The sequence below is a fragment of the Rutidosis leptorrhynchoides genome, chromosome 6 (genome assembly GCF_046630445.1).
Source record: "Rutidosis leptorrhynchoides isolate AG116_Rl617_1_P2 chromosome 6, CSIRO_AGI_Rlap_v1, whole genome shotgun sequence".
In the NCBI taxonomy this organism is placed as follows: domain Eukaryota; kingdom Viridiplantae; phylum Streptophyta; class Magnoliopsida; order Asterales; family Asteraceae; genus Rutidosis; species Rutidosis leptorrhynchoides.
In genome coordinates, this window is record NC_092338.1 from 138,364,296 (window position 1) to 138,371,245 (window position 6,950).

Sequence of the window (6,950 nt, forward strand, 5' to 3'; positions counted from 1 at the left end):
TTAAAATCCAAAAGAATTTAACCCCTTCCCACACTTAAGATCTTGCAATGCCCTCATTTGCAAGAAATCAGTAACAATTTAAATTATTGAGGGTGATTTGTGTGAAAATGATTAAATTTTTACCAAAGTTTCCAAATATATTGGCGTTTGTTTGCTGAATGATAAATGGTGCACATCATTTGTTCATTCCGTCTTGTTGTTATTTCACATATATTTTGCATCTTGCCGTCAAAATTAGTTGCTTTTGCTGAACTTAATGCCAGTCTTTGAAAATGCGTTGTTTTACCCTGTTGTGTACATAAGATAAACTGCAAACATATATACATATTTTTGAAGTTTGGTATATTACCCCACATTCAAAAATTATTAAAATCTAAGAATAAAAGTTAGATAATTATAAAAATGATTACAATATTAACAAAAGTATTAAACGTATCAATCATTACAAATTACAAAATAAAAAAAATAAGTAAACTAAGGATGATATTGGTACCAATAGGGGTTCCAGGCATAACCATAGGTGCTATAGAATGCTTCGGCAGGGTCATACGTAGGATACGGTGGCTGCATCTCTATAGACCAGGGAGGGAAGATGGGTTTCGGTGTAGGAATATAGTTTCTACCTATATGTTGGCAATGAGCTATGATTTGGTTCTGATGAACTTGCCAATCTTCAAATGCTCTCTGTCTAGCATTTTCGTATTCCTGAGAAGCTATAAACCTTTTCATTTCTTGCATCTCATTCCCCCCTCCTACATTACCTTGCTGTTGGTTTCTCTCCACCTGTGGATGTCTACCATGGTATCGTACTGCGGCGTTATTTCACCTCTTCAAAACTTTCGCACCATGGTATACATTTAAACCTATAGTATCGCGGGGTACTGGTTCTTCTACTAATAATCCCCCCCGACTTATATCCACACCGAGATATTCACCAATCAAAGTAATAAAAATACCACCTCCTATTATGCTATGCGGTCGCATCCCCCGAACCATAGCTGATAAATAATAACCCACACAATACGGTATACTTACAGCGCTTTGTGGGTCTCGAATACACATATGGTAAAATAAATCCTGTTCATTTACTTTTTCCTTGTTCTTACCCCTTTGTGTAATCGAATTAGCTAAAAACCTATGTATCACTCTTAATTCGGCTCTATCTATATCCAAATAAGAGTAATTTCCCCCTTTGAAACGGTGATGGCTTGTCATTTGACTCCACACACCGTGTGTATCAAAATTTTCATCTATCTTTCTACCGTTTAGTATCAATCCTCTACAATCGGCAGACGCTAACTCCTCAGGCGTATATATACGTAAAGCCTGAGCCATGTCCAGTAAAGACATGTGGCGCATCGAACCGCCTAACAAAAATCTAATAAAAGAACGATCGGTTAAACTAGCTACCCGATCATTCAACTCTATACTACATAACAATTCTTCACACCATACTTTATATACAGGTCTACGCATGGTGAATAAACGTACCCAGTCATTAAAAGAAGAATTACCATACCTCTGTACAAGTAATTCCCTAATTGGCCCGGCCAATTCTACAGCTTCTAAGGGTCCCCATTCTATGACCCTCGGTACCTCAACAACCTTAGAATGAAGAGTATGCAAATCCCGTTGATATTTTGGATAATCTATCCAAAGTCTGTCAAATCTCAGGTTCGGGTGCAACTCTTCCAAGTGCATATCGGAAAAGGTCATGACTGGATGAGGTATATCCTGCTTGTAGTAGTTATCCACCTCCTGTTGCTCCAAATTCTCAGCAGGAGCATTGCGGGCTTGGGATGAAGATTCACCCCTTTCAGTCTGCAAAACACATCAAACACAAATTTTGTGCATCCAAATATGCATTAGTGTCAGCAAAATCATCAATCAAAATAATTACAATGACATTATCAATTTATATCAAACTTAAGCTCATTTTCACATTTTTATCAAATCTACACTTTTTCAAATAAGCATATACGAAAATGTTTGCCAAGTTCATAAGCATTCAACTCAAATAACATGTCAAAATAATCATTACTAGCAATTAAACAAGTCTCAAATGGCATTATCTTTCAAAAATCAAGTTCATGAATTTTAGACTTGAAAAAGTCCACTTTAATTCTCAAAATCATGTTTAGGCTCAAAGTTTGGATCATTTAACTACCTAGACATGTTACACTACTTAATTTAGCAATAATTCATGACAAAAATCGGCCATAACCTGTTTATATCAAAAAGCCCCAAATTGCTCAAGAACACAAACCCTAGATTACTCAAAATTTGAAGTTTAAGGCTTCTAATCATGTTAAACAGCATCAATCTAGGTTATACAAGCATAATACATAAACAATTTAAGCCTAATTACACTAAAAAGCATCAAAATCAAATTGGGGGAAAAATTGCTCAAGAACACCAAATTTCGGATTAAATGGTGTTTAGGTGTAGAAATTTACCGTTTTTCTTGAGTAATTCTTAGATAGCATCCTTCTCAACATGATTTTAGCAAAAGATTTGGTGATTAACGATTAAAAATTGTGATTTTGGGGTGTATTTTTCGGGTTTTTCGCGTGCAGTTTTTCGCAGGTTTTTATTGTTTTGGGGTTGGGACTGATCTGTTCCAGCTCTTTATTTTTTTTCTGATTTTTCATTCCTCCGCGACTCGCCGTGAATAACCCTTCAAACTCCGCGAGTCGCGGAGTTTGATATATATTTTTTTTTTTATATAATCATTAACTTATAAAACAATTAAGTACTTAATTTTAAAATTTCGTTTCCTTTGTTATTTAGGACGAGGTCGTTTCGGATCGATGTCCTAGTCCGTCCCTCGACAAAATTTTAAAATTTGTCTTTTTGTAGCGATTGTTTTAAAAGCTAAGATTTTTGGTTTTTTAATGTTTTTGGTATACTTTAATTCAATAAGATTAAAAATAATGATAATAAAAGTTCTCGTCCCTTCCTCGGGTAAAGCAATTTCGGTTCAAAGACCTAGTCTTCAACTTACGACGAATTTTAAAAATCATATTCTTAACTTAATGAGATAAAGTAAATTTTTGTTTTTAAATTCACATAACTTAAATATAAAATTCAAAATTAATATTAAAAATTCACACCAAACTTAAAATTTAAAATGCATAAAATTAAAAATTTATATTTTTAAAAATTAAAAATTTACACCAATCTTAATTTAAAAATTCATATTATAAATTCACACCAAACTTATATTAATTTTTCAAATATTTATAATTTTAAATATATTGTTTTTACAAAGTTTATAATATTAATTTAAGATTTAAATATTAATTTTAAAAACATGGTAAAAATAAAATTAAAAATCTTTTTGGCTTTTTATCCCACTTTAATCAATCAAATATTATCAAAAATATGCGCCCCTCTTTTCGGTAAAGTAATTTCGGTTCCAAGACCTAATTTAACTCATGACGAATTTTTGAAATATTTTGGGTTGATTGTTTAAAGATATTTATACCTTAAGAATAAATGTTAAATTTCGCAGTGATCGGTCGCCAAACCTAATTTTATTTAATACCAATTTAATACTTTTTAGCGAACAAATTAGCGTTTATTATCAAAAGGTTAAAAATAAAAATAAAATAAAAACTGTACAGACATACCTGTGGAATAGATTTCTTAGTTATATGATCTATCCCATTCAAAAGATAGTCGGTTTAATTGATTTTCCATTGCTACATAGGCGTAACCTCGAGCATTCAGTGTCTTTTCTTCTAAACATATGAACGGTCCGTCTCTGCATAAAGTAACAAATTCGGTATTTGAATAGGTTTGATTATTTGAACATTTACCTCCATGTGACCATTTTCCGCATTTGTGACATCGTTCTAGGTGTCGTGCTCTTCTTTTCGCTGCGGATTTTGATTTTCCTTTACCAAATTGTAACTTATTATCTTCGCATCTGGATTCTTTTCTAACTCCGTCCATTCTTTCTCTGATTACTGATACTAGTTCACTCGGTAGTATGTCATTATTTCTTTTAGTGATCAAAGCGTGTAGCATTAGACCATGGTTTAGTTCACAGGCAGTCTTCATTTTGTAAAAACCTAAAAAAAATAAAAATTCAGAATGGGGGGAGAAGACTAGTTCTTTAGGGTCTGCTAGGGAAAGACCATTCGGGTTCCATTTTCGAGAACTACACGAAAACAGACAATCTAACTCTAACAGAAATACATATTATCCTTTAAAGACTTGATTCTCCCACACTTAGTTAGCTGTGGTGTCGAAATTGTGATTAACTTCGTTGTCGACTTCCATCGGACCATGTATGTAATGTTTAACTCTGTGACCATTAACTTTAAATTCAATCCCATTTGAATTTATCAATTCTATCGTTCCGTATGGGAAAACTCTTTTGACTATGAATGGTCCAGACCATCTTGATTTCAATTTTCCAGGAAATAGCTTGAATTGTGAATTGAAAAGAAGAACTCTGTCTCCTTCTTTAAATTCTTTTGAACTTCTGATTCTTTTATCATGCCATTTCTTCGTTCTTTCTTTATAGATTAACGAATTTTCGTATGCTTCATGTCTTAATTCTTCTAATTCGTTTAGTTGACTTAATCGTAGACGTCCGGCTTCATGTAAATCAAGATTACATGTTTTCAAAGCCCAAAATGCTTTGTGTTCAATTTCTACTGGAAGATGACATGCTTTTCCATAAACAAGTCTAAAAGGTGTGGTTCCAATTGGAGTTTTGTAGGCTGTTCTAAAAGCCCAAAGTGCATCCTCCAATTTAATGGACCATTCCTTCGGATTTGATCCTACGGTTTTCTCTAGAATACGTTTTAAAGCTCGGTTGGTATTTTCAACTTGTCCACTTGTTTGTGGATGATATGCGGTGGAGATTTTATGAGTTACTCCATATCTTTTAAGAACTTTCTCAAGTTGATTATTACAGAAATGAGTACCCCGATCACTTATTAAAGCTTTCGGTGTTCCAAACCTTGCAAAAAGACGTTTTAAAAAGTTGACTACAACTCGTGCATCGTTAGTTGGGAGAGCTTGTGCTTCCGCCCATTTAGATACATAATCAATGGCTACGAGTATATATAGATTATTATGAGATTTTGGAAATGGACCCATAAAGTCAATACCCCAAATGTCAAATACTTCACATACTTGGATGACATTTTGTGGCATTTCATCACGTTGACTTATTTTTCCGGCCCTTTGACAAGCATCACAGGATTTGCAAAGAAGGTGTGCGTCTTTGTAAATTGTAGGCCAATAGAATCCAGCTTCATAAACTTTTCTTGCTGTTAGTTGAGGCCCATAATGCCCTCCTGTTGGTCCTGTGTGACAATGGTTTAAAATTTTACTAGCTTCATCTCCAAATACACATCGGCGTATTATTCCATCGGGACAACTTTTAAACAGATGTGGATCTTCCCAGAAATAGTGTTTTATATCACTGAAGAATTTCTTTCGTCTTTGGTATGATAATCCTTTTTCAAGGAATCCACAAACTAAGTAGTTTGCATAGTCTGCAAACCATGGGATTTCTTTATAATCTATCTTCAATAGATATTCATCAGGAAAGTTGTCTTGTATGGCTGATTCATTTAGAACTTCTAACTCGGGATTTTCAAGACGAGAAAGATGATCAGCGGCGAGATTTTCTGCTCCTCTTTTATCTCGGATTTCAATATCAAACTCTTGTAAGAGTAAGATCAAACGGATTAATCTTGGTTTAGCATCTTGTTTTGAAAATAGGTATCTAAGAGCAGAATGGTCGGTATAGACCACCGTTTTTGCTAGAACGAGATATGATCGAAATTTGTCAAAAGTAAAGACAATAGCAAGGAGTTCTTTTTCAGTAGTTGTATAGTTTGTTTGTGCTCCTTGTAACATCTTGCTAGCATAATATATAGGTTGAAATCGTTTTTCAATCCTTTGTCCTAAAACGGCTCCCATTGCAAAATCACTTGCATCGCACATTAGTTCAAATGGTAGATTCCAATTTGGTGTTATCATGATCGGTGCATTAGTGAGTTTCTCTTTAAGAATATTAAAAGATTTGATACACTCATCTGAAAAGATGAATGGAGCATCCTTTTCTAGAAGTTTATTCATAGGAGTGGCAATTTTAGAAAAATCTTTTATGAAACGTCGGTAAAAACCGGCATGCCCGAGAAAACTCCTAACTCCTCTAACATTGGTGGGATGTGGAAGTTTAGCAATTACATCTACTTTAGCTCTATCCACTTCAATTCCTTCTTTTGAAATTTTATGTCCAAGAACGTTGCCTTCTTTAACCATGAAATGGCATTTCTCCCAATTAAGAACTAGATTTGATTTTTCGCATCTAATTAGCATTCGTTCCAGATTAACTAGACATGATTCAAATGTATCACCGAAGACTGAAAAGTCATCCATGAAAACTTCCATGCATTCTTCTATCATGTCATGAAAAATCGCCATCATACACCTTTGAAAGGTTGCAGGGGCATTACAAAGTCCAAATGACATGCGTTTGTAAGCAAAAGTACCATAAGGGCACGTGAATGTGGTTTTCTCTTGATCTTCGGGTGCTATTGGAATTTGAAAATATCCGGAAAATCCATCTAGAAAACAATAGTAACTATTTCCGGCTAATCTTTCCAACATTTGATCTATGAAAGGTAAGGGAAAGTGATCTTTTCTGGTGGCGTCATTTAATTTTCTATAATCAATACATACACGCCATCCTGTTACAGTCCTAGTAGGAATAAGCTCATTTTTTTCATTTGTAATGACAGTCATGCCACCTTTCTTAGGCACGCATTGAACTGGGCTTACCCATGGACTATCAGAAATTGGATATATCAAACCTGCATCTAGCAGTTTAATAATCTCTTTCTTAACTACATCTTGCATATTAGGATTTAGTCTTCGTTGGCGTTGCACATACGTTTTATGACCTTCTTCCATAAGGATTT